The 27,915-nt window shown below is 38.6% G+C and overlaps 1 long non-coding RNA gene across 1 annotated transcript; it reads left to right on the top strand.

Annotated features, from left to right (window-relative positions):
* On the top strand, positions 1-26,050 carry LOC116992567. The gene is made up of 3 exons (XR_004417074.1): positions 1-118; positions 25,398-25,488; positions 25,984-26,050. It is a non-coding gene; the product is annotated as an uncharacterized LOC116992567 (long non-coding RNA).
* Positions 26,051-27,915: the final 1,865 nt, after the last annotated feature.

Raw genomic sequence — 27,915 nt, 5'->3', positions numbered from 1 at the left:
TGGATCTACCCAGAAGATCTTGGCATTCTGGGATAGGGTGGATCAGGAAGAAACACGATGGGAGGGTAAAAGAAGAAGTGGAAGCGGAAAAAAGGAGACGAGTGAGCACTGACTAGAGGTGAGGATTGACTATGTTACAGTTTCACAAAAAGGCAACATATCTGGAGACTATTGCAGTATTTGAGGGAGAGCTTCACAGAATTCTGTTATAAATGTAACATTTTGAAATTCTCTTATTGTTAATGATGTAGTTGAAGTAGCAGAGAAAACATCTCACCTGACATTTATATCGACTGCATTTTTTTTGTGTGTGTGTCTTCTAGAAGATGCAGGGCACTTTAAGTTACAGTCAAATAATTATGGGTGATAGTTAAAGAAACAAACAGGTCTGAAGTTTAAATGGAAAGTGTTAGAAGATCATCTACATTTAAACTCTATTTAATCATTATTTGCAGCTTGTCTCAAATCAGATTTTCAGCTTCAATTAATTCCATGAGTCTGTAGGTTAAAGTTCTTGATGTAAAAGTAGGATTATTTTTATTCTACTTGAGGTTTCTACTTGCAAAGAGATGTGAAAGAGCAGGAGTGTTGTTTCTACAGAGCACTGATCATTTACTTTATATTAGCAGCAACATCTATGAAAGAGCCATCCTTAGATCTGCTAAATGATACAGTTGCTGGTCTGCAATCTGCTGGGGTTTAGAGAAACTCAATCTCTTTCAATTTAAATCTCCATTCTCTTTGCTTTAAGGCTCACATCGGGTGCTGGATTTGATCTTTTGTCTTTCACAGTGGAGATGGTGGATATCACAAGGATTTCTAGAGGGCTCCCTGTTGTTCCTTTAGGTTGGCAGGGAAAAGCTGCCGGCTATCAACAACACAGTGACAGAAAAACTTGTGTCTTCACTTAATACTTGACCCTGACTTCTCAAGAGTTCTGAATGCAGCGATTGACACTGCACTTTCAGTTGCTATCTTTAATCACAATAGGTAGTGTAAGGAAACCATCCTTTAAATATTTTAGGGGGATTTTCTAATTCACTGGTGGGTGCCTGGATGACATGTCTTGCCTCCCATTCCCCTTCACGCTATTGGTAACCTCCTATAAGTAAGGTCATCTCATCACTATGATATCTCATTAAGAAGGAGAAATGCATCAATTCTTTGAAGCTGTACATTTTCTTTTAGGGGTATTTGTCCTTAATACTTACTTACAAAGGCTTAAACAGGAAAGAGTGGGATCCAATCCAAGAGTGGGATCCAATCCCTCTCACCATGACCTTTAACAGCTCTTTCACCTATTTATTTGCTGTTTAATTTCTGGCTCATGCTGTTCTCATTTATTATTTAACTCGCTATATAGCCTGATTCTACAAGGTCAGTTAGGGTGCTGTTTATTGAAAAGATGTATGCAATAAAATACTCAAACATCATGTCATTGCTTTTAAATTAGATGCCTCAGAAAAAGACAGAAGAGTAGTTAGTGAGCTAGTTAAGTGGTCTAGCATGTTTACAAGGAAACACGGCATGCCTGGAAGGAACTTCTAATTTTAAAAATTAAAAACTTGGCTTTCCTCAAGGGTGAAGTATCTTCGAGAGCACAAATCTACCATGAAATGCAATAACTCTTTTCTCGGAAACAATGCAGACAGCATTTTTAATGCAGGTTTTAAATTATTTATGTGAGAAAATTCAGCCCTGGGAATTGCAACATGATTTGAATAGTAGGATGGAAACTGGGACAATCCTTATCTTACTGTTTAAATAGAGGCGGGTCTTTACAAAGCCATCAGAGTTACTCTGTTTGGCAGTGGTGCAAATGTTTTGTCTGAGCATCACAGAATCAGAACTTCCCTATCCCACACCATGTTTCTCTGGTAGATTGAGTATCTTGATAGGAAAAGTAGGAGTACTTTAATGTCTTTCTAATTCTTCATGTTCTCCAAAGGCCTGCCCCTCAAAATAAAATGCTGGCTTCTTTTGAGGCTTAGGTAGTTTTATGAGATCCTTTGGGCTCATAAGTAACACTGTCCCTTTACAGTATCTTACACTGTATTTCAAAAATCTGTGTGCACATACTTCCTGTCAGCTTGATTTTGTAAGTTTGCTTTGTGGTGCTTTTCTCCTCAGTAAAGCCACTTTTTGTGGCTAGCTATTTGTTGTCATTACTTTCAGCCTTGATGGAGTTTATCTATGCATGCTAGTACTGACTTCATTGCTGTCACCTGAAAAATGTGGTATCCCTTCAAACCACTTGGTAAAACTGACCTTAACACCATCAGTTTTGATGACTTCTAAAAATTAGAGGTAAGCAACTAAAAGGACTGAATTAATGAAGTTACTAATTACTCAGGGAAAAAAAAAGTTTGGATACAAAATGAAGACCCTGGGAATTAGTACTGTAGGAACAGGACAGAACTCAGCGTTCCCATTAGAGATCCAATCCTGCCAGCAGCCAGGGATTTCATCAATGAAACGTGGCAGTAGATGCAGGGAATAACGAGATATTGCCAGGGTACTGAGCTTGCTACACAAGACATAATGCAGCTACTGTGACTGTTGAGAGCTCAGGGCAATATGGTTCTGTTCTCATCTATTCCAAGAGTTAATTCAGCAGCAGCAGCAGCTCTGTGTGTATGCCTGGACAAAAGGAGATGGTACGAGTAAAAAATGTTCACTGTTGATTTTAACCCATAATCTTCCCTCCACTCAGCGCTGTAGTCACAGCACAGCCAAAGCAGCTTGTTTTCTCTTTGAAAACCTGCTAAATAGTCTCCTATTTAAAATGTCATTTTTCAGCATGACATGCTGAGCCACAAGGATTTCATTTGAGACAGGGCTGTAATGATCTGGATATGGTACAATAAAACAGTGAGATGAATCAATTTACTGAAATGATGGTTTCTGTACATATACTATTGCCATATAGAGGGATTGAATGAATTCTTTCTTGCCAGCTCTAGATGTATTCCTCTTTTACACTTTTCCCTATTCTTGAAGTTCTCTAAACAGTGAAGTGACTTTTATCTTTAGCTCACAAAGATGTTAAGACTGGGGAAAAAGTTAACTGATTTTTTAGATGATGCTACAGCAGATCCTAAGCTAAGTAAAAATGTTCATACAAAAAGGTTATTTTACTCCCATTATGTTTTTGCCTTCCTTACTGTGAGGAGAAAGCTGAGATAGAAACTGCAGGGGCACCCTTCTTCACAGTAAACACTCAGCTGGAAAGAACGTGTGGTACAAATAAAGATCCAAGGGAAAAGACAACATGAGCCAGAGAGTCATGTTGTAGAATTAAGGAAAGACTCAGAAAAGTTGTACATAAAGTACTGGAAATACCATAGATGTAGGGGAAGAAGGGGTTCTTGGGTTGGTTTATATCACCTTCATTGTATTACATAATTTAATCCAGCTGCATTGCAAGTAGGCTTACAAACCAGTAAAAGAAAGACTTAGGTGATGCAAATATGCACATTGTAAAGATAAAGTCATGTACTGCATTGATAAAACTCTATCAAGTGTGCACTGAATGGGAAAAAGAAAAGTATTGGACTTATTTTTATCAGGGATGGGTGGTGATCATGAGATTCTCAAATCCATTGAAGAGCTCTGCTTTTCAGGATCAAGGGTTATATTTTCTCCAACTGGTTTCTCCATTTGACAGAAACATTTGAAAAATATGAATTGTTTTCTTGTTCTAGATGGCTGAAATGGAGAGCATTGACAGACATGTAAGATGTGGGGAAACTTTTTTTTTACCACTGAAGTGTTTTCATAGACTTTTTGAATAGGGACTATATAAGAAAATTAATTGCTTTAATTTTTAAATGAAAGGAAGCAGAAAACAATCCATTGGTGGCCTGATCCTTAACACAAAAATCCCAGGAGTTTTCTAGTCACTCTGTCAGTGCAGCCAATAATCCTTCTTAAAGCTGCCCTGCTCAAGGAAAGTGCGCTAAATCTCAGCTTCTGAGGTTTGCAATTGCCAAGTGAGTAATTCCACTCTCAGATTAGGTAGTTATTTTGGACCATGTTCAAGGTGAGAAGAACAGTAGGAAAGCAAATTATTACAGAGAGAAAGATGGATATCACAAGGTGGTGTTATGAATTTCCGCTTTGGTTTTCAGGGCCTGGTGAAGATGTTTGAGTGCCCACTCAAGGGACAGGGAGGCCTCTTGTGGGGATTCAATCCACCTCAGCCATCAAGCTCATTAGCCACAAAGTGGCACCCCAGCAGTGTGTTTGGGTGTGTAAGAAGAGTTTTATGCAGAAGAGCGTACAGGAAGAGATTTCAGTGGTTAGATGGGCAGGTGAGCTGCTGCCACCTGCCCAGGTGGGGATGGCTGGAGAGTGCCTGCCTGCATGCAGTGCTCTCCCTGAACAGTGCTTTCTCTCTCTCTCCCTCTCTCTCTCTCTCTCTCTAGTATACCTCAGTATCATGCACTCGTAGATTATTCCAGTGCTTAGAAAATGCCATTCCTTCTGTATAAAGGAATTACTTGTGCCAACATATGATTCAGCACTGGGGAGGAGTGAACTGTTTTGTATGCCAGGGGAGAAAAAAGGTCTCTTACTTGAGAATCTTAGAGGTAGGGATAAAAATATTTTGGCTGATTCTGGGTTCAAGGATCCCATTGTTCTTAGGGTTAGGAAAAGACATGATTGGTAAGTATCCACCATATCGGAGTGTTGTTAATGTGAACTTGTTACTTGCAATTCTGTTTCCTTTTTTTGACAGAAAAGCTTACAGACTTCATGGGTGAAAACACAATAATTTTTCTATTGTAATTTCATCACTAGGACCCCACATTCTAATTTATGTCAGAAACAGAAGTGACTGGAAAAATCATATTGCCTATATTTTACTGTTATTTTTGCTGGACAGATCCCAAAGACGAAGTAATGCTAAATACCCTGTGTCTGTGATCAGGAATAGCATACATGGGATGTGTACTCTTGACCCTATTGGATCATTCAGTTTCACTTCTTAAGGTTAGGATGCTTAAAGATGAATTTCTCCCCACACGTGTAGAAGGGAGGGGAGAAAAGTTCCTTCTAATCTACATGTTCTATCACCAGGTTATTCTAAATGCTGGCAAGATTAAGGATTTTGGTTACTACTGTGACCTACAAGTCCAAGGAAGATTTACATAAATGAGGATGAAAATGCGTGAAAAATATTGGTCTTACCTCATATGGCTAAGCAGAAGGTCGCACTTCCTATCCTCAAGATAGCAGAATATTCCAGATGAGAAAGATGAGAACAGGAAAGCTGTGCTGAAATATAAATGAATTGTTGCTTAGTATCTAGAAATAATTTACATATACACAGCCATTAGGACCAATGCCTAAACATGCAATTTCCTCTGAAAGCTCTCTCACCCTTTATCTTTTCATATGTATTTTTCAATACTGGAAGATAGTGATTTCAGAATTCTCAACTGGGAGAGAGGAAATTAATGCTATACCTTGCCTCTCAGAGCAAGCTCATATTGCAAATTTTCTTTGAAGTTACTTGATCCCTTAACAAATTAAATTCATTACATTTGTTTCATGGCTATCATGACAGCCAAGTGCAGAAAAGGTGTTTATGCAAGGCTTAGATCTGTTCTTTACTTTCAGACAAACAGATATTAGAGTGAAATTTAGATTATCACTTTTCCACAGGAAGGTCAAATGTAGGACATCTTCATATGACAAGTAATTTTGTATGGAAAATGTTATACTATTTGATATGCTGACATCAGAGACAACATTATTTTAGTTAATTCCCGTGAGCTGCAAAACTTGATTTCAGTACCTGTTACTGGAAGCAGAAACCAATTTTAAAAAATCTTACACAAGTATAACTGTGGGTTTTCTATGTTGGGAAATTTTACACTAAATTAGTGGCTGTGCTTTCTCAGTGTGGAAATGATAGAGGTAAGGGCCAGCATATCAATTTAACATACCCAGGATTAAAACTGTGCCAGGTATATAGATGGTGCATTTACTTGGCATCACTATCAAAGGAGGACAGGAGCCACCATCATTAATTTAGGAACACAGGTGCATGTTCCTCACAGTTTTATTCAGCCACCTGCTATAGGTACTTCATCTAGGTAGCAAGAAGTAGTTCAGACACTACAGACAATGCAGAAAAGGAATTATGTTCACACGAGGTGCACAGCTGTAGTGGGACCCCTTTGCTGTATTGCACTGTGGTATATCCACCAGTAGGATGTCCTGCCTGATCTCTGTGTGCTTCTCCAGAAAGCTGCAGGTCTTCTGTAAGCCTTGTATCCCAGCTACCAGTGCTGCACAGGAAAAGCCTCACAAATGGTGTGAGGTGCCCACATTTAGGTAATGGTGTCACGTCCCTGAGGTGGGACTGATCTCCATACTGCAGGCACTGAAGCGCCCCTTGAGGTGGGTAAGTCCCAGCCTATAGGTGTCCATATGTGAGTGACATGTCTAAGCTTCTGCTGCTCTTGATGCAGGCACTGATCAATTTTTCCAAACCAAAGTTTTTATTTCCATGTGCATATTATGGACACAGCTCCTACAGGATGCTTATGCCTGCTTGAAATGTTTTCCAGAGGCCAAGTGGGATAGCCTTGGCACCTCAAATGGCCAAGCTGCCCATTTATGTGCAATGAAACTCTAGATTTCCATTGATTGCAATGGGAACCCAGATGTCTAAATCACAGGTAGATACCCACATAGAGTTACCTAAACTTGGTCATATTTTATGGTGGATTTTTCTCTTCTGGCTTCAGTGGAGTAATGAGTGGAGTGGTGTTTATGACTTACAAAATAGTGCATGATCTTCTGCTTACCTGAAAAACAAGATGCCTTGCACCAGGTTTTTATTTACTGCTGAAGGGCTTCCCCATGGATGAAACATATAGGGAAATTCTCTTCAAGTACTGAATTTTTCTTTGACTGGGGTGTTGTTTAATGACAGTCTCATAGAAAGGTATAAAAATATATAGTCTCTTAGCTTTATGAATGGCATTTCATATGACATGGTTTTATGACATGGCATTTCCCTGTGGGAAAACAATTTTGGTTTCTTTAGTGATTTTACTGTCTTCTATCCATTTACCAATTTCTATTTGAATTCTGTTTGTTTTGACATACAAGCATTTACTTTTGAAAGTGATTCAAAAAATGTGATGTTATCACCTGTCTATAAAATTAGTCAGCTGAGTATTACTGAATATCCTTTTCACTAGATAGGCCAGTTAGTATTTCATTGTCTTTTAAGTGGTTAGTCTTTACTCCAGCAAAAAAAAAAAAAAAAAAAAAAAAAAAAGGCAAGTTTATTTTAGTGGAAAATAGAAGGTGTACTGACTCATTCATTTTGCATATCTGATGCAATCGAAAGTGCTTCAGTCCAGACTGCTTTTCCATGAGGATACTGGTGGAATGTCTTTAAGTTGAAGTCATGGTCTTAGAAAGGGACTTAGTCACAGAACTATCCTATGAACCACTTCTTTTGCCCTTGAAATGGAATTTTCAAGTCCAAAATTATGCTGCTTCTCTCAATATTTTTGATGCTCCAGAGCTACGTGGAAAACTGAGCTCATGCATGAGTCTCAGCAAGCCTCACAAATTGGTAATTTCACTACTACGTACTAAATGTAATTTTCAAAGGTCTGTGAGACAGGAACTCCCACAAAAAGTAGCCAAAAGGAGGACTTTTCCAGTTTCTGTCATTTCAGCCAATAGAAAATTTCTGTTCAGTATTTAAGGAGACTTTGGGTACATCTTGATGGTCTCATGAGTCAAAACTTTGGAAATGATTCTGTCCATATAATGTACAGGGAACATGAGTGACCCCTGCAATCAAAAAACTTTGTTTTTATTTCTCCAGTGAACCTCTAAGATTGTTAAATAGGAAAAGACTGGACATATTTCCAGATGCAAAACTCCCAAACACTAGTCTGCATTTTTCTAATGAAATAAAATTGCATAGACATACAATACATTCAAGATAGATTTCAAAGATGCTATATGAGAAAGGGGATTTTTAAAGGATCTGTGAATTTAACAATAACAGCATTTTCTGGTTTCCATTTATAGCAGTATCACAGAATTTCAAATTTTTAATCTTAGTTAGTGATCCATCTCTAACTTAAAGATGACGTCTTCATGTAATTGCCAACTACAGCGACACAGGAGAGACTCTGCTTAGTGTAGATACACTTGATTTGCTTTTCCAGGTATCTGGACATCCACTGACTGTATTTTTTGTTGGAATTACCAGTACAAATTACTTTATCTTGGGGATTTTAATGATTTTCAATCACTGGAGTTTCAGTGAAAAGCCAGCCATCTCAGGTGTCTTGAGACATGCAGATGCATTATTCAAAAGGTGTAAGAAGATCCTAGTGCCAAGAAGTGTTGGAGAAGGCAGTGAATTCCTGTGGTCACTCAGAGAGAGGTCTGATTTCAGTAAAAGTTGCAGCCTGTGGATTCAAACTGCCTACATGAAGACAGATAACATTGTATGCATAATACTGAACAAAATCCTGGAAAAAAAGTCTTGTGGTATCAAAGTTTGGGGTCAAATCCTGCCTGGATGTGCAGTATATGTATTTCCAGAGGAGGCATTATGACCTTCTGATTTGGTGCAGTCTACAAGAGCACCAAACTAGATTGCAGTCCCAGCAATTGGGACAACAGATCTGGGCTGTAGAAATCATATAATTTTGTGAGGAGGGTTTAATATCTTCCTGTTATTGGCAAGGCCATTGCAGTCTTACAGTTTCAAGAGGATTGTATGCCTCTGTTGTGTGCCCTCAAAGATCCACACCAAAATTAAAAGGATGCACTTGAAACCTGTTCCTTCCTATTGCCATGTTTTGATTTCTGTGCTTTCCACACTTTCTGTGATAATTTGAAGCCAAGTCTCATCTTCCCCCTTTGGGTTTTTTTCAGTCCTGATCTTATTTTTGTCCTGCCTTTCCATTTCTTATTTTTCAACTTGACCTTGTGTTGGAAACATCACCTACTTCCTTATATACTCTCAAGAAAAATGGACTGGCTAAAAGCATTCATGTTTATATGCCCAAAGAAGTGAAGATATGCTCAGGTACAATCATCTGGAGCTGAGATATATGGACACTAGCACAAGTGGTAACTGTTCCAGTTCTGAAGAGCTGGGTCTGTGTGTTTCGTGTTGTACTGCTCAGCCTTGGATCTCACACTTTCCTTGTGCTGAGGAATGCGTCCCAAGAAAAACAGCAGAGACAAATTTGATTATCAGCTACACACTATTAACAACTCTCATCTCTCCCTGCTTGAGATCTTCTCTAGTTTAATTAATTGCCTGATCTGAGACAAAGCTTTTGGATAAACACACACTTATGAATATTACAGATAAATCAGGCAGGGAATTCCAAATGGCATTCATAATATCTTTCCTTTTGAAGTGTCCTCCAGACACTAATTTGCCTTTTCATTTTATTCTCTTTTATTTTTTAAAATAATGTTTTTCATTCTTTAATTGGAGAAAAGGAGGTACAGTCAGAATAAACTTGTGGCATTGCTGTTCATCCTTCTTTTTGTGTTGTCATAATGCCTAGTTCATAGAAGACTTTGAATTACCCTAAAATATTTGTGAGTATTTATTCTATTTATGGGCATGCAGTGCAAGTGAACATTCCCTCCCCCACGTGAAGAGAGCAAAGGTTAAAAAGGAGCCAGATCTTCTACTCAGTCATGTAGCTTTGATATAGGGAACTCATGTCCAATTCCTTGTACAGGCACCAAAACATCTGAAGATAAAGCATTTGAATACACAAATACATTTTGGCATGTAACTTTTCTTGTCAGGTCCTAGGTGTGTTAGGAGAAAAGTCCATAAATACCAATATGGATCTGTGCATTCATTGTTTTGGGGTTCATTTTCCCATTGTTTAATTAAAGTGAGCTTTCTTCAGGTACCAGAGGAGTTATGATTATAAATCTTTGCACTTTTAAGAAGTATCCAGATGCAGCAAACTTCTCTGATACTTGTATAGAAGATACTGTAGATTGAAATAGATACTAAAATATGTACTTGTGAATATTTTATTTATTTTTTTGTCTTACTTCAAATTGTTATGCAATAAAATAGTGTCCAATAATCTTGAATACTAACATCATTGCAATTGCAAATTTTGAGCATGAATCCTTGACTGCTGTTAATAATTTTATTTTAACCGTACACATTTGGTATTTTTTATTGAGTCCTCCATTTCTGTGCATTCAAATGTGCATTTTTATTCCCCATGTTTAGAATATTTACTCTCCTGATGATTGAAAGATAAAGCAAGACACAGCTAAGAGCATTGGAGTCGAGAACCACCTCTAGACTGTTGATGTCACTGAAACAGAGATGTAGTCTTTTGCCTCTTAGAAGGAGAAAAAAGAAAAAAGAAATAAAATAAAGGAAAATAAAAAAGGACAGGGAAACAATAAATTGAAAAATGAGAGGAGTATGAGTTCTTCCTTATTCAATAATATCTTTAAAAAGTTGTAATATTTAGGAATTTGTTATTATCTTACAAACATACCTTAGTGTGAAGAAGCCATTTACCATTAAGTGTACTTTTAGCACTCAAGGAAATCACTGCCAGATGCATCTCTACATTATTTGCTTCATTATAGAACAAAATTGTCTTGTTTTCTATAATTTTTCTAGCAGTAAGAAATACCATATAGCCAGGGAACATCGTAAGGCTGTCTGAATTTTTTAACATCTACTAACTGCCTCGTTTCCAGTAATTTTCTTTTATTGAAGGTGATTTGCTGAAAAACAAGATATTGAAATGTTAAGGCCACTTTGGGAACGGAGGTACATGGTAGTGTTGTGAGAAACACCAGCAGCTGGATGTTCCTGAAATCACTTTGGGTGTCTTCAGTTGTAGGTGCCCCTCTTCCTTCAATCCACAGGAACAATAAAAGTGTGTACCCACTCCTGTGGATGTTCCCTGTTTATAGTAATAAATCTTAATACATTTTCTCAAAATAAAACAAAAATGAAATAGAAATATCTCCACTATTTTCAGACAGAGCAGAACTCTTTAAATTACACTGTGGCTGCAAGAATAAATTTCATGTCGTACTTTGTTATCTAATAGCCACAGACTTAAACAATGAAATGAGATGATGCTGTAATGAAATTCCACTAGTCTCCCTGACACCATGGAAGAATTGAGACTATTAAGTGAACTGCAAGGGAGAGAGAAAAATTATCTATGGACAGACATTTGTACATTAGGTGGTGATTTTTCTACAGATGCACTAATTACAATTTTAATTCATGCATGAAAAAAAGGAGGGAGCACACATTGCTTCTGTCAAAATAGTTCTGAATGCTATGGAGCTCGTAATGAGTAATGTTCCTTTGGATGAAATGTTAACATGTCTTTTTCTTCAGTGTTATTTTGCTCTACTCCCTTGTTATCTTGTAGAAAATGTTGATTGATATTCAAGCCTTAAAATAAGAATATAATGAGTACGTAGGATTTCAGAAAAAAAGCCCACAAAATGCAAGGCAAGCAAAGTCTTTTATCTGAACGTATTTTTTTATTACTCTTCAAAAGTTCTTCAGCTATTTAGAAAAATATCTATAAATCTCTGCTTATCTTGATACATACTTAATCATAAGATAATGAACTGTGCTGAGTGGTGACATGCACCAGTAACCCCATTTTAACATTATAATGCAGTGCTGTTAGGGCATTTTTCTGCAGTACAGAATATTACTCCTAATGGAAATAATGTGCTGTAGGCAGATCTATTGTGCCATCTCTCCTAGGTTTTGCTGGAGTACTTTAGTACTTAATAGCCTGAGGGAATAGCTGGGTGTGTAACTAAATCAAGATTTCACAGTCAAACAAAGGATGACAGAACTAGGGGGAATGATCACCATTTTGTGATGGTTTGCTCCAAATAAAGCAGCATTAAATATCTGAAAGTTTCCTAGAGACTTACAAGAAAGTTATTAGATATTAAATACCATCCAGTCTTCAAAGAGAAAGAGCAGGGAATTACTGTCTTGTCTGATAAGACTTATGTTTTCTACCCTTGTTCTATTAAATGTGTTCCACAGAATTATACATTGATAGCTTTTGAGAGAAAAAAAATTAACTTATCATAGCCAATACTATTCTGGTGTTACATAACAATCAAAATGATAACATATGATCATAAAATCATGGGTTGGAAGGGAGATGAAAAATTGTATACACCCCTACCATGGAGAGGTCACATCCATGGTCACTGCTGCTTCCTGGTAATTGCAAACTGTGTGGGATACTCTGCAGTGATTGTGACTAAACAGTACCATGCAGATATAATGCATGACCTTCCCTGATAATTCGATGTATCAGCTATTCATCAACCTGAGTTAGTAAAATATTATTTTCCATCTTACCTTATTGGACATGCAGGTTTAATGATATTCATCTTTATTTAAAGTTTTTACCATTGGTAATGGAACAGACAGAAAGTCTTCTGTCATATATAAATTTTTTCATTAAAGTGCTAAAAGAGCAAGTTATTCTATTGATTATTCTACTCCTCTGTTTTCTCCACAACTCTCAAAGTGAAGTTGGCTTGTTTATCTGTTTTCACCGACTCAGCATGACTATAAATGCAGTCAAGTACTTGGTCCTTGTTTCCCAGCGATATTCAGAGTTGGCACTGCATTAAAGATTCTAAAGTGTAAATGAGAGTAGTTTCAGATTCTCCATGAACATCAGCTCTCAACTTCAGTCCATTTTTATCAGAATAAAAACCAATATTTTATAGGCATCATTAAGATTTATGCGCCTCTGAAGGAAAATAATGCTTAAAATTAAAGTAAATATAACATTTTCCTATATTCCAGTTTCAAGTAGTAACAAAATTGCTGATGCTGTTTGAATAGTAAGCAACTGATGAAAATAAACTATCAGAAAATACAATCTTTAAAGAGAATATAAATGGCTAAAAATCTGATGTAACGGTGATGTAAATTGGAATTTCCTGGACTGCAACTATAGAAATTATGCTAATTTAAAAAATAAGACCAGAATATGAATTGACCTAGAAAAGACTGAATATATTTTACATTTTGCTTTTGATCCTTTATGCAAGCATTAGGTTTTTTCCTCCTTATTATTAAAATTTCCATGGTTTTGTCCACAGCTGTTACAGTAGCAAAACCCGTCTACATAGATAAAGAATCATTTCGAAATCCAAGCAAAATTTCTTGTTCGGTTGTTGGTAAAGAAAGAAGGGGGAGATGTACACTAAAGAATGCTGCAATTATACAATTTGCATAATGTTTTTTGAACAGTTTACACCATCTTTAAGGCAATGTTTATCATAAAGCTGGTTCCTTAGCCCTTTATATCCATATTAAACTCTGTATATTTATTTTACATAAATGCATTGTTTATGAACAAACTTGTGACACTGCAAGTTGAATTACTCTTCCTAACTACACAGTTGGCACAATATACATATCAGCACTGCTTAGCTGAAAGACTGCTCACCCAGCCTGAAGAAATCTCCTCTGCTTGAATGTACTGCAGTTCTTGAAAACTCTCCTCAATCAAGCTTGAAAAAAATCTTTGTTGGTTAGATGCCAAGATTTCATTTACTTGCTCACACCCGCTCTTTTCTGCTTCTGAAAACCTTTATTTATTTAGTCACTCTTTAAATATTAACAATAATGATGCAATCTGGAGAATAGGAAACAACTCTGAGTTTCTGGAGAGCATGTACCTATACCCATAGCACGCTGCCTGTATTCTTTTTCCCCTACTTTCTGCTGAGATATACTCTCCTGCTAGCATATACATGACCTTTGTGTACCAGACAACAGCACATGAGTTTTAATAATATTAAGGTATTAGAATGTTTTCCTAATACAAAAGTAAGTACACAGAACATGACACAGTAAGAATAGCTTGCTTTTCCTCTCCAAAAGGGTATCCAAAATGTGATAGAATATAGCTGCAAGGCAATCACATTGGGAACTAACAAAATCACGATTTTCAATATATTTGAATGTACCAAACTTTTGAAATTATTCTTTCTGTGAAGCACAGTAAAATGAGCACTGTCACATCACTGTAAGCTGATAGAGACTCTGTAAGGCTTTCGAAAGCTAAATTAGAAGCAGATGTCTGCCCAAACAAAGAAAATTATCTTATTAGTAAATGTTTTTTCTAATGACAAAAGTGAGACTTCAGCCAAAATATGAGAAAAGTTGTGGATAGTAGATGGACTTGAGAATTAGCAGAAATTAAGGGAGCAGTTCTAGTGACTTAATTAAGACCAGTTATGTATATTTTGAAAAATTTGACGGCAGAAGTTCCCTCTCTTAAACACGCAAGATAAGTCTTCAGTGTTTCCTTCCTAATTTGGGAGGGGGTGGTCATGTACTGGAACAGGCTCCCAGAGAAGTGGTTACAGAACCAAGGCTGCCAGAGTTCAAGAAAGGTTTGGACAGTGCTGTCAGGCATGTGTGACTCTTGGAGTGGCCCTGTGCAGGGCAAGAAGTTGGACTTGGTGAACCTTGTGGGTCCCTTCCAAGCCAGGTTATGTGATGGTATTTGGGTTCCTTCGCAGAACACTGCTGGGAACCTTTTTAAGATTACACAGCGACTGGAAATCCTAGAAGTAATGTAAATACTTTATTTTGTTTACACAAAATGACAAGCAATATTCTTGAGCAAAAATAACATGTGCTCCCACAGTTAACAGCCTCAGATTTTGATATCTTGCTTAGATGTGGTTAGAAATGCTTTGGAGAGTAACAAAAAGCCTCTTATTTAGACATAGTTTTGCTTCAAATGCTTTGTCCCCCATCTAAAGTGAATTAAATTTTAATAACAGTAATTATCACAATGGAAAATTCTGCATCACTTTTCATCAGTGAAACCCAAAGTTCTTGGTAAGAAAGAGCAGAAGATCACTTACTGCATTTCACACTCTTTGGCTGGGACTTACTACTTTGAATTGTGGTTTAACCCCAGTTGGCAACTAAGCTGGCAAAGCAGCTGCTCACTCCCTTTCCTTCCCAAGTGGGATGGGGGAAAAGACTCAGAAAAACAGTAAAACTTGTGGGTTGAGATGAGAACAGTTTATTACTTGGGGAAAAAAAGTAAATAAAATTAAAATTATATTTAGGACATAAAGGAAAGAGCAAGAGAGAAAACTAAAACCCAAGAGAAACCATGGATGCACAATACAATTGCTCACTACTTGCTGACTGTGCCCAGCCCATCCTGGAGCAGCGATAGGCACCTCCCAGACAACTCCTCACATTTTATACACTGAGCTTGACTTTCTGTGGTATGGAACATCCTTTGGCCGCTTTGGACAGATGTCCTGGTGGAGCTCCCTCACAGCTTCTTGTCCACCTTCTCCATAGGCAGAGGATGGAGGACAGAAAATCTCTTGACTGAAGAATAAACATTGCTCAGCAACAGCTAAAACATCAGTATGTAATCATCATAATTCTCGTAAAAAATCCAAAACTGAGCACTGCACCAGCTCCTAAGAAGACATGTGACTATCCAAGCCAAACCTAGGACAGTTTGAAAGAGAAAAGCCTATTCTCAACTGAAGTATAGAAAATAATTCCTTCTAAGTACAAGTACTAATATTAAAAAATTTGAAGTGTTTACTCCATAATGCAAAACCCTGAAAACCTTTGCATATATATGAACCCTCAGATGAAAGCAGTCCTTGACTTACCACTTAAAGCACATGAGCCCTTTCTTTTTGAAATCTTACAAGGTTGGTTTAGCTAAATCTAGATCTTCTAGATCTAGATTATCTTGAGGAACTAGTTTTTGAAGTATCTGAGGCTCTAGCCCAAATGAGATTTTTTTTGCTCTGGGGCTGACACCTCTGTTGAGCTTTAAAACCAAGCTGGTTCAGGGGGAGCCATATTACCCCTTGCAAGGGTTGCAGCAGGGACTGCTGATGCCTCCTCTTACTTCAGGTTCCTGGAAACCTGTTGCATGACCATGAATTTCCACCATGCCCTTCAAGTAATTAGTAAAACATTGTCTAAAATGTTTTAATATACAGCAGCAATATCAGGACAACAAATCATCAACATCAAAAAATGATATATTTGAAATCCTCCTGAGTATCTTGATTTCCAAGAAAAGGTTTGGATTTCAATATACATGTTGGAAAACAAGAGTAGATTCAATATTTTAATATACTGAATTCCAGCACACTGAGGATAGGCATTTGAGCATCTTGAAGGAAGGAGTCGGCAGAAAAAAGGAGGAAAAGAGAAATTATTTAAAAAACCAAATTAAAGCAGAAAAATGTCTTTTTAATCTGGTCATTTCCAAGTTATGTCATTTCCCCTCATTTTTGTAATGTATAGCTGATATGCTTCTGAAAAGAAGGGCAGAAGGATTGGAGACAGTCTTCAGTTGCAAATGCCAAGTTTACTACACAGGTTAGCAATTTAATACATTTATTGCACTGAATTTAGTTATGAATACAAGAGCAATTTTAGTAGAAAGGCTACAACCTTCTTCTAAAGCTTACAAAAACAATGACTACTCCACTAAATATTTGTTATTCATCTGTCAAAAGGAAAAAGGAAGTTTTAACTGAAACTTTGTTGGAAGTGTAGCTAAGTGTGCCTCGGGAGAACATGCTGAGGAATATAATCATTCTCACTGGGTATTTTCACATCCAGTTTCTTCCTGGAACTGACCAACAGTATTGCACAGTGTGTCAGGAAGAAAAGATTGTAAAACAGACAGCCAAGGACTCAAAACTGCACATGGACACCCTGGAACATGGAGCTGAATTTTATTGGTTTACTAGGGAACAGAAAAAGCTTTTTTAGTTCAGCAAATGTTTACCCACAACTCAATGTCTTACCCTTTTTGTCTGGTTTTTCAGCATCAGCAAAAATGTCAATACAAAATAGTATTGACAGAACAGCTTGGCATGTTTTTGTTTTGTTGTGTTTTGAAATAAGTTTTTAAAGATGAGACAAAAATGATACTGACTCCAATTGCCTGGTTAGCTGCAAGCACTGCAAATATTCAGGTGGATGATCAGAAAAAAGACTAACTTTTCTCAGGTCAGGAGGAGAAAAAAGGTGAAAACAAACCCTGTGCAACAACCTGTGGAGGAGAGACCAAGTGAGACTGGTGAGGGGTCAGACTTGCAGGGATTGTCCAGTTACTTTATGCTAGCTGCAAGTCTCTGGTCCTGCAATAGAGCATCACCCCTGGAAAACTGTTAATCCCATCTGAACTCTCTCAAGACTATTCAGAGGAGGTCAAAGAAATGAAATTTAAGTGGAAATGTTGATACTTTATCAGTAATGCAGAATTTTTCACCCAGGTTATCCAGCAAGAGATTGCTTACTGAGTCATCTTTGTTGTCTCCTACCTTAGTATGCTCTTCCCACATACCACAGTATCTATAGCAGTTTTAGAGGGCATCTGCAGGTTTTTGTTGAGCTTGGGAGCTTGCCTTCAAATTTCATTTCTAACCTCCCTACTTTAGTTATCTTGTACACTGTTTCTCACATGAGCATCTGGTCCAGAATGGTATGTGGAAGAAGCATCCAACACAGATAAAATTGAGAAGAGGGGCCATGAGAACCTCATGATGTTCAACAAGCCCAAGTGCAAGAACATGGACTTGAGCTGATTCTTTCCCAGACATCAGTACTGATGGGGAGAAGTCACTGAGACTAGCCCTGATGAGAAGGACTTGCAAATCCTCATGGATGACAAGCAGGACATGAGCCATGAGTGTGGCTCACAGAGCAGAAAACCAACTGCATCCTGGGCTGCACAAAAAGCAGAGTTTCCAGAAGACCAAGGGAAGTGATTCTCCCCCCTCTGCTCAGCTCTCATGGGACCTCACCTGGGATGCTGCATCCAGCTTTGGGCCCCAAAGCACAATAAAAACGTGGACCTGTTAGAACCGGTCTAGGGAAGGGCCACAAATATGATCACAGGGATGAAGTACTTGTTCTACGAAGACAGGCTGAGAGAGCTGAGATTGTTGAGCCTGAAGAAAAAGAAAGCTCTGGGAAGACCTTATTGCAGCCCTCCTGTTCCTAAAGAGGGCTTATTAAAAAGAGAGGAGGGGAGACTTTTCATATGGGCAGAGGGGACATGACAGGGGGCAATGGTTTTAAACTGAAAGAGAGTAGGGTCATATTAGATATTAAGAAAAAATTCTTAGAGAGTGGTGAAACACTGGAACACATTACTCAGGGAAGTTGCGGATGTCTCAGACCTGCAAGTGGCTGGACAGGGCGCTGAGTAACCTGATCTAGTGGAAGGTGTCCCTACCCACAGCAGGGTGTTTGAATGAGATGGTCTTTAAGGTTTCTTCCAACCCAAACCATTCTATGATTCTATGAAATTATTTTTAATTGAGAGATAGCTTTCATTCGTTCATTATGTCATATACACAGCTAGCTCAAATGATCCTCTTGATACTACTTTCCACCCCTGGGGAAATTAATTTTTCCAGATTGAATGGAACTTTGAAAGAACATCCATTTTCATGAAATAAAAATGAAATATGACATGAAATGAATATGAATATGAAATTTTTAAAGTGTAAACACAGAAGCTTCAAGCAATCATTTAATTCATGTATGTGTTTGTGCAGCAGGAAGAGGAGTGTGGATTAGCTGTCACAACAGCCAACATCTTTTAAGCCAAAAGATGAAGTCAGCTAATACCACATTTATATTCACCAGCAAACATCTTCTAATCCTCAGTTTAGAACAAAAATAATAATTTTTTATTCTGGAATTCCTTTCTGCTTCCAGCAAATGTTGTCCCAGAATGTCAGCATTGGGATATAATACCCAGAATGAAAAAACACTCCTGATCATTCCTCTCTGCTGATAAGATTGACTCCTTTTGGACATTGCAATTTTTTTCCATAGATAAGTAAGTTATCACCATCCTTTTATCATGGGATGTATAGTATTTATCATCACAGACTCTGTGCACAGCTCCTGTTGTCATGTCTAACTCTTCCTGTTTGTCAGACAAGCCAGACAGCAAGGCTCTGAATTTGTACCTGACCTTGGTCTCACAGTGCAAGAATCTACTTGTCTGCTGTAAACTCAGATTGGCTGCCTAAATATGAACACCTGAGGCCCTCTCTACTCATGGAGATGTCATAGGGCATCTTAGACATGGGGCTGGTGTTTCACATGGAGGCTGTAGGAGACCGTGTCCTTCTGCATCAATGGCTGGGTGCTGGGCGCTGGGCAGGATATTCAAAGGCATCTCAAAGAGCAGTAGTTTTCCATACCTAATCAAGAGCACTGGGCCCAGTGAAGTCTTCAGTGCTGTTTATCTGACTGATTCAGTCTACTTCAGGATAATCTGGATAAATCTCTAAACTCCACTGACCTCATCAGCTAGATTCCCAGAGACTATAAGGAGTGAAGACACCATCCTCACATCTTACTTTATAGACAAATAAATCTATGTGACTGATCTTGGACTTAAATCTAGATCTGAATTACAAGTTTTGCTGAGCTGAGTTGGTTCTGAAAGACATGGAGAAAGAAATGGAACAAGAAAAAGAGAAAAAAGTTTGGTGGATTAAAAGACAAGGCTTGCAAAGAAAGATTGGAAGAAATCATTTGGTCTGGAAAAGATCAAAAGGCATAATAATGGTCTTCAAGTATTTTTTGTAGAAAGAGAAGTTGTAAATTATTCCCTGTGTGCACTGAAAATAAAGGGAGTAATTGCAGTAAAGGGAAATGTAGTTTTGACCTTGAAAGAGGAGTTTCTAATCATAGGGATGATGAAGTGCTGATGTGCACAGCCTGGGGAGGTTGCAGAATTGCAATCTCCAGTGCTTTTTACAAATAGGTTGAACAAACATTTCCAGGAATTATTTTGGTGTAATCAAATGTGCTCGAGGGCCATGACCTGGGCCAGGGGAACTTTCAGTCTTCAACTGTATTTTCTCCAATCAAATTTCTTTTGGTTTTTAATCTTGAACTACTCCACACAGAACAGGACACATCAATGAAATATCTGTTATAATTTTAAATTATATTCTTCTTGTGGTGAAGAAATAGAACGTGTTTGAGACTAGACAACAGTGGTAAGGTGCTGAAAGAAATAGCTTACATAGTGCCTGTACCACAACCTTTACCTTAGTAGAAGAGGAAATAGAGCTGTAGAAAATTAGTTGTAAAAGCACATGTCTTAATTATTTATCTATTTAAATCTATCTTTTCCTAGCAAGGAGAAAAAGCTGTAGCAGTGTGGGATGTAATACAAAATAGATGTTACTTTACATCCACTCCTAATGTAGTCACTGTGCTCCTTACGAAGAATCCACAAGACTTGCCTTTGCTCTCCTGCTGTGGGGCATTATTGCAGAGAGCTCTGATGGCTGGCTGGGAGTTAATTAGCTGGAGTAGGGAGCCAGCCTTCTCTCAAATCCACCCGGGGCAAAACTGAAGGAAAAGGTTAATCTTTGGCAGGCCCCAAAGCACATTAGTGCAGCCCAGAGTCTCTAAGGAGAAAGGGAGGGGTGTGGTTGCCACAGATCTGTTTGTGGCACTTTGAAAACAAGGAGTGGTACAACATTTTAAACACAAAGCTTCCTGCTGTGCCTTCTTTCACCCTATGTATAAAGACATTTTGAGTTTAGATTGGGTTCTGGGTTGTATTTTGCCCTTGGTGGAAATTAGCACAGAGAACAAATAGTCATAATACCAAGGAAAGGAATTTTGCTGGAAGTTTGCTGTGGCCTCCACATTACTCTCATGAGCCTAGGGTTGGGGATATTGAACTAAAGAAACTTTCTATAACAGTTAATCTAATTTTTCTGGAAAAGATGTCAAAAAAAGGGTAGAAAAGACGACACAGACTTTTGGCTGACCTCCCTCTTCAGGTCACCAAGTCCCCTTGAAACTCCCTATGGTTTTAGATATTAAAAACTGAAAAAAAAAAAGGTATTCTTCTAACTGTGTGGTACTGTTTGGGCAAGGAAGTTTGTGTTCTCATTGTAGCTCATGGTGACAGAATTCTTTGGTTCATTTAACTTAAGCTTCTTATAAAAGCTGGGAAGAGAAAATGGAAAATTTGCTGCTTGGGACTGCTTAGGAAGGAGAAGCTGAAAGAGGAAACATTAATATTAGCTGAGAGGACACAGGAGAAGACAGCAGAGGAGAAAGTTGCAAAGGTCCCAGATGGTGAGTGACTGGAAAGCAAGTGAGAGAGCAGTGCCAGGAGCAAATAGCAGCTCCCAACCAATCACCATGTGAGGGAGGTTACACTTACAGTTTCTTGGGATGATCTTATGTCCAGCCAGTAGGAGGTTATCAAACACCAGGAATCCAGAGAAGAGCTGGCATAAGGAGCCAGGGATTTTTTGGTGGAAGGCAGGAACTGGGATAAGTGGCTACATCCTTGATACAGGCATGAATGTTCACACTGCCTTAGGCTGGTACAGCTGGAGAGACAGAAAACAAAAGCAGTTTAACTATTAATGAAGAGTTACTGTACAAGACTGTGAGAAAGTCACTGGTTAGTACCTGCCCTTGCTGTGCTTTATGCTTCAGGGGAATAGCACTCTGAGAATAAATCTAAACTCTTTGAGGAGTAAGTATTGTGGGGCTCCCTGGATGTTTCAGCTCCCAGCCTCAGGCCTGGGCAGCTGCATCACATGGAGCAGTCATCTGCAGAGAGGGTGCAGCACTGAATCTCTAAATCATCTCAGCAGACGGCCATCAGTTGCAAGGTAGAGAAAGGCTCCAGTTTCCACGTCAGGCTATATTATTAGGCTGGCAGCTGGATCTTTATATCAAAGTGAACTCTTACTGCTGCTGGTGGCAGAAAGAGCAGACTGACAACAGGACTGAATGTTTTTTGCTACTGAATGCAAAGTATGAAGCCTACAGTGGTTTCAGTTTATTTCAAATAAAGGTAGCACATATTTGCTTTGCAGATGGTGTATTCGCTCATCTACTTGTTCATAAAATTTGATCATTAAAAAATATATATGATTCTAAATTCTTTAGCTGGGAATACAAAATGTATCATAGCTAAGCAAAAAAGAGTACAGTAATATAACAACCATCTAGAAAAAACTACATAATTATTTCCAGATCTTAAAGTCTTAAGAGCTACCATTTCTTCATGAGAAACAGTTTATTTCCACAAAGAAACATAAAAGGATTGTAAATATCAGTGATACAACCTCAGTTGCCGTCTCATCCAAATACTCTCCATGAAAGGATGGTATCTTCTGAGAATATGAGGTGAGAGAGAACATCTTGTTCAGGATAGTTCCCAGTAGCCAGAAATCACAGCAATTTTACAGATGAGCAAGTTATAAGATGTGACACAGCTAGTGTCACTAACTACACTAATACATTCACAGAATAAAAAATCAATTAAGTTAGAAAAGACCTCAGAGATCATTGACTCCAACCTATGACCAAAAACCCTCAGGTCAACTAGAGCATGGCACTAAGTGCCATGTCCAATGTCTCCTTAAACAGTTCCAGGAATGGGGACTCCACCACCTCCCTGGACAGTCTATTCCAATGTTTAATCACTCTTTCCTCCTAATATCCAACCCTTTCTTAAATGACTTCTGGAGTAACTGACTGTTTCCTCTTGTCCTGCCACTGGTTGCCTGCGAGTGGAGGCTGACCCCCACCTGGCTACATTCTCCTTTTGGGTGGTTGTAGAAGGCAATGAAGTCATCCCTGAGCCTCCTCTTCTCCAGGCTAAACAACTCCAGCTCCCCCAGCTCATAGGAGTTTCCCTCTAGAGCCTTTATCAGCTCCATTGCCCTTCTCTAGACTCAAAATCCTTCTTCACTGAGGACAGTCACTGCAACAGGTTCTTCTGGGAAGTGGTCAGGATATCACACCTGTCAGAGGTCAAGGAGGTCCTGGATGATACCCTTAGTAATATGATTTAGTTTTAGGTAGTCCTGCATTGGGCTTGATGATGCTTCCAGATCTCTTCCAGCCTGAAATATTCTATGAGTCTATGGTTCAGTAGGGACATTAACAGAGGTCCACACATCCACGTAACAGCTCAGACCATCTCAGAGGTTTGGGTTTTATTAAGCAATGGTTTATTTACAGGATTTAAATTCTCCAGTTAATTCAGGAAACATCTGTAATTATGAACATCAAAAAATATGTGAGAAATGGTTGCTTTATGAGACCTCCACAAGAACGGGCTGTGTTTGGCAGAGAAGCTCTTACAGCACAGTCCTTAGTAGTTAGTGCTAGCTATTATATAACAACATTACGCTAAAGTCAGTGCTAGGAAAGGCTATTTGGTCAGAGCATGGGTGCTGGCAGGGGCAGCCTCTGGCTGGCTCCCTGCCTGTGCAAGCACTCTGCAACAGGGAGCATTGCTGTACAGAACCACAGAATCATAGGAAGACTTGGGAGTTGGAATGGAATTTAAGGATCTTCTATTTCCAACATATTTGGATTTGATTGTCCAGCACCATGCAGCGCTAATTCCTTGCTCTGGACTGCCTTCAACTCTTTCCATCCCAAATTGGCCCATGCCCAGCTTTGGCAGTAGGTGCAAGGGATTATCTACAGTTTGGAGTGCAGGCCACTGTTGTAATCCAATGCTCTAGGTTTTATGGTTCTTCCCTAAGCCCCCCTTTTGTGGTTTCTCTTATGATGTAATCCCTTTCCTTCCCCCTTCCCCTCTGACCAGACCTGTTTGGCTAGAGTCCAATCCCTCTGCCTCCTCGCCAAGGTTTGAATACTCCTGCGCTTCCTGTATTCTCCCTCTTGCTTCCCTGGAATTCTTCAAGAATAAACCTTGGAACACATCCTGGGAGTCAGAGCCTCCTTAGTCTTGCTTTGTCCATGCCGAATCCCCCCAATCTCTGACCTAGAGCTAGCCAAGGCAGTTCGGAGACAGTAGGAGGGGTGTGGCAGGTCACTGCTGGTCAGCATCTGCCTCCATGGCCACAGTACCACTGCTCTGTGCTCCTGTACTGCAGTGTTGGCCCGTCTGGAGCCAGTCTCTGTGGAGTTTTACTATGTCACTGACTGCTCTCAAGAATACGATAACATCACCTCTAAAAAATGCCTGGTTTACCCTCAGTCTCTCCATGATAGTCTCACTCACAGTCTGCTCTCCTTTCATGGGCAGGATCTGAAGGGGATGTGGAGCAAGACTCTTCCTTTTCGCAAAGCAAAGAATAAAGATGACCTTATTTTGGCTAGCGAAAGGAAAGTGTATGTTTAAAATACACAGAATTATACTCTGGAAATGCCTATTACACCCCATTTACCATAGAAAGAGCCCAGAATGTGTGTTTAGTGGGGAAAAATAATCCACCAGTAATAAAAGTTTTGTAGCTTCAACTGTGCAAAATATTATGTCAGGATTATATAGAACTGTAACCCCCTTGTATCAAAACCTGCACTGGGCTGGTGCTCAGGGGAGGAAGGATGGAGATTGTTGCCCAGCTAGTCACCCTACCCCACTGTGAACAGACACGACACACAGACTGATAAAATTTTCGTCTTTGTGTCTGAACCCCCAAGACCTCTCCATTAAACAAATATTATCTTTATAAATATGTAAAGATGGTTGTGTTTTGAAATTTCCAGTACTACCTATACTTGGGAAGAAGCCTTTCTACTTTCACAGCATTGGTAAAAGTGTAAGATGTTCACTTTAGGGTACCTAAATTAAAGAAAGACAAACCTCAGTTTGCAATAATCCCAGACAAGACCAACAAAAAGAATCAGATCTAAGACATGTCCAATGGGAAAACTGAAAGTTGTGGAAGATATTCAGGCATGTCTTCATCTGCTTGTGTTACCAGGTAAACATGCCAGATTAAAAACAAGTTATTAAGACTTTCTAGAATTATTCCAACCAAGTCAGGGTTTCAAAAACAGAAGGCTGAAAAGTGTTCCTATTAAATTTTCTCTTACTTTTTATTTTTTCAGATTAGGCAATTTAGAGAGATTAATAATTCCATCATTCCACTGAGCTCTTGCTGAGTGTGAATTCCCACATTTGTTTATGAGTCATAATAAACATGGCAACTAACCAAGTTCCTGCAGTTCCAGAGTAGGAATGTTATTTAAACAGATATATAATATACCAGGAAATTGGTACTTTTTCCTTGTTCTTATGAAATTTCCCTTGCCTGTTCCTGATACCAGCCTGAATCAAGATTATTAGGCAAGCCCATTTTGAGACATAGTTATAGACAGGAAAGCTTAATCTAAAAAAATAATATGTATGTTGAAGTCTATGGTGTTCAGTGATTTATTTCGTTGACTTGATTAATTTCAGAGTGAGAAAATGATTAAGTAAAATATCTGAGAACCACATAGGGAGAGGGTTATCAAGTGTCTTTTGATTTTTTCACAGAATGAACCTGTAGATGACTTTGCTGATCAGTACTTCATTTTCTCCAAGAATTTATTTCTGAAGAACTTAGAATTATTACATCTGCCTCACTGTAAGTAATGCCACATCTGTCATTTTCTGAGCATTTTCTTGACAATTTTTCACCAACTGAAGAAACTAAAAGCAGAAACTAGCCTGGTAGAAGAAATTAGATCATGGGTTTTAAGAAATAACTTTGATCTTGGTTAGCAACAGTGACTAGCCCCATGAAACTGTGTAGCTGGCAGACCTTATAATTTTCTCTGGTATTGTTTTCATAGGGCTAAGGGCATCAGCAAGACAAGGTTTCTAGGCAGAGATAATACTTGGGTTATGTTTTTCTGATTCCCTTTGAAATGTTTCCATTTATTGACAGCAGTGTTACAAACTCTTGCTGCGATTGCAGAATATATCCAGTGAGACACTAGCTGTCAAATATTCAGTATTCAAAACTGGACTACCAAAATTTAGAGGTTTTTCAGACATGATTCACTGAGCTGATGAAAAAAAAGAAAGAGGAGATGGATGAGACAGACAAATTAACAGTTGTGTATGCTGTTTTTTACAGAAGTCAAAATGCATGTGTGAACCCATCTTGCTAACATCCTGGATCTGATGAATACTTAATATTTCAGGTATTAATGCAAAAGGGGAAAGCTTCAGTGAAGGAAAACCCACTTTCCTGAAACCTGTTTCCTGAATATTCCCTAGGGGAAAAAGGCCTCAGCTACTACTTAATTTTTGCACCCTGACTATTCACACTACACAAACCTAATTCCACAAAACTCAAGCACAGTTCTTGGGACACCTTGTTAGTGTCTGCTCCCAAAAAGCACAGACCAAATCATATCACTTTTGGCTCCCTCAAGCCAACATAACCTTCCATCACTATCCCACTTGGCTATGCCACCTCCAGGTGGCATATTCCACCAACCTGGAATTTTCTCAGGAGCATGCTCTAAGACTCTCTGGTGGGTTGTGACAGATGTCTGGCATGACATCTGTTGCTTTGAACTGAAAAACCACACAAAAATAATCAAGATGACAGGTTTAGTGCTATGCGATGTATTTGTGCCCAGTTTGCCTTGGAAGGTAGTAGTTTGGGAATGCAATTATTCATTACCACTGGGCCCTGGAGCAGATGCATTCAGCAATACAGATGTAGTTAGCATTAGAGGGGAATGCCAAAAGGAATAAACATAATGATACTATAGTCCCTGGCTGGTCTGGTCCCATTTTTGGCCTCTAAGAATGCTTCCAGGCCATGCCTGATAGATCTAGTTCAAGAAACCTGCTCAGACTTAGGAATGTCCACATGCTTCTCCAGAGACATCAAAAATCAGTCAAATTTAAGCCACCAAAATGTAGTTTATTCATTGTGATTCTATGAAAAAAAAATCAACCAAGCCCCAAAACAACAAACAAAAAAACCCAAGCAATATCAAAATGATTATTGGTTGGTATAGTCACAGAATGTGTAACATTAGTTGGGTCTCTGAGTCATCACTTCAGATCTTCACTACCATTGTCTCCTCTCTCTCATCACCCAAACCAGGAGGGGAAGACCTGGAGATGAGCTGTGGTTCCATTTCCCACCCTCCTGGTCAGCAGCACCCCACCTTGCTCCAGACTGGCAGAACAGGTCTTGTCTGCAGTCTGTGCAAGTGTGGCAGAAAAAGTAGTGCAGTATTCAATCATGATTTAAAGGGATACAGAATCCACTGTAGCCCTTGGAAAACAGCTTGATTAGCCACTCAATGAATCATGCATGATTTTTAATTTTAATTTGTCTGGCTTCCAAATGTTGGATTTTATTATATTTAAACCCCAACCAAACCCTAATTAAATTTTCCAAAATTCCAAAAGTTGGATATTATTATACTTTAACCCTAACCCCCAGGATTGGATTGACAAAAAATCCATCTATGAAAACATTATTTATCAGGTTGATTCTTACATAGATGAAGTTATAGCTTGGTCTTAAAAAAAGTTTGAGTGCTCAAAGTTTTTCACTAAAACAAAACATTTTGAGTTTTTCTATCGCTTTTTTAAAGACAGACAAATTCAATGCCCTCTTTCCTCTATCTTTTCCAGAACCAAATTCATTATCTTCAACATAGTTTCACCAATAGCAGACACAGAGGTAACGAATACAATGTGATCATGACTCGAACTTTTTTCTTTTAAGCCTTTACAGACTTTACTAGTCTTTTCTGTAAAAAAACTTGAGCTGATAATTCTCAGCTCCCAGAAAAGCACTCTAACCATCTTTTATGCAATACAATTTCTTCCCAGAAGGTAGTAGGGGAAGTAGGTAGTGTATAGTTTATAACTACCTTGTATTTGTATGACATTCCTGCAGTTTAATCAGTAGCAGGGCCATTTATAGGACTCTGGCCTTATGATCCAAGTCCACAATGGATTTTGTGTTAACTGTTAAAAGTGAAGTAGGGATGGGAACCCAAATGTCTTCTCTTCCAGCTATGGTACCCTCAGTGCT

Source organism: Catharus ustulatus, chromosome 2 (genome assembly GCF_009819885.2).
Source record: "Catharus ustulatus isolate bCatUst1 chromosome 2, bCatUst1.pri.v2, whole genome shotgun sequence".
NCBI lineage: Eukaryota > Metazoa > Chordata > Aves > Passeriformes > Turdidae > Catharus > Catharus ustulatus.
Note: the sequence above shows the minus strand (reverse complement) of the source record. Positions and strands in the feature narration are given on the sequence as shown.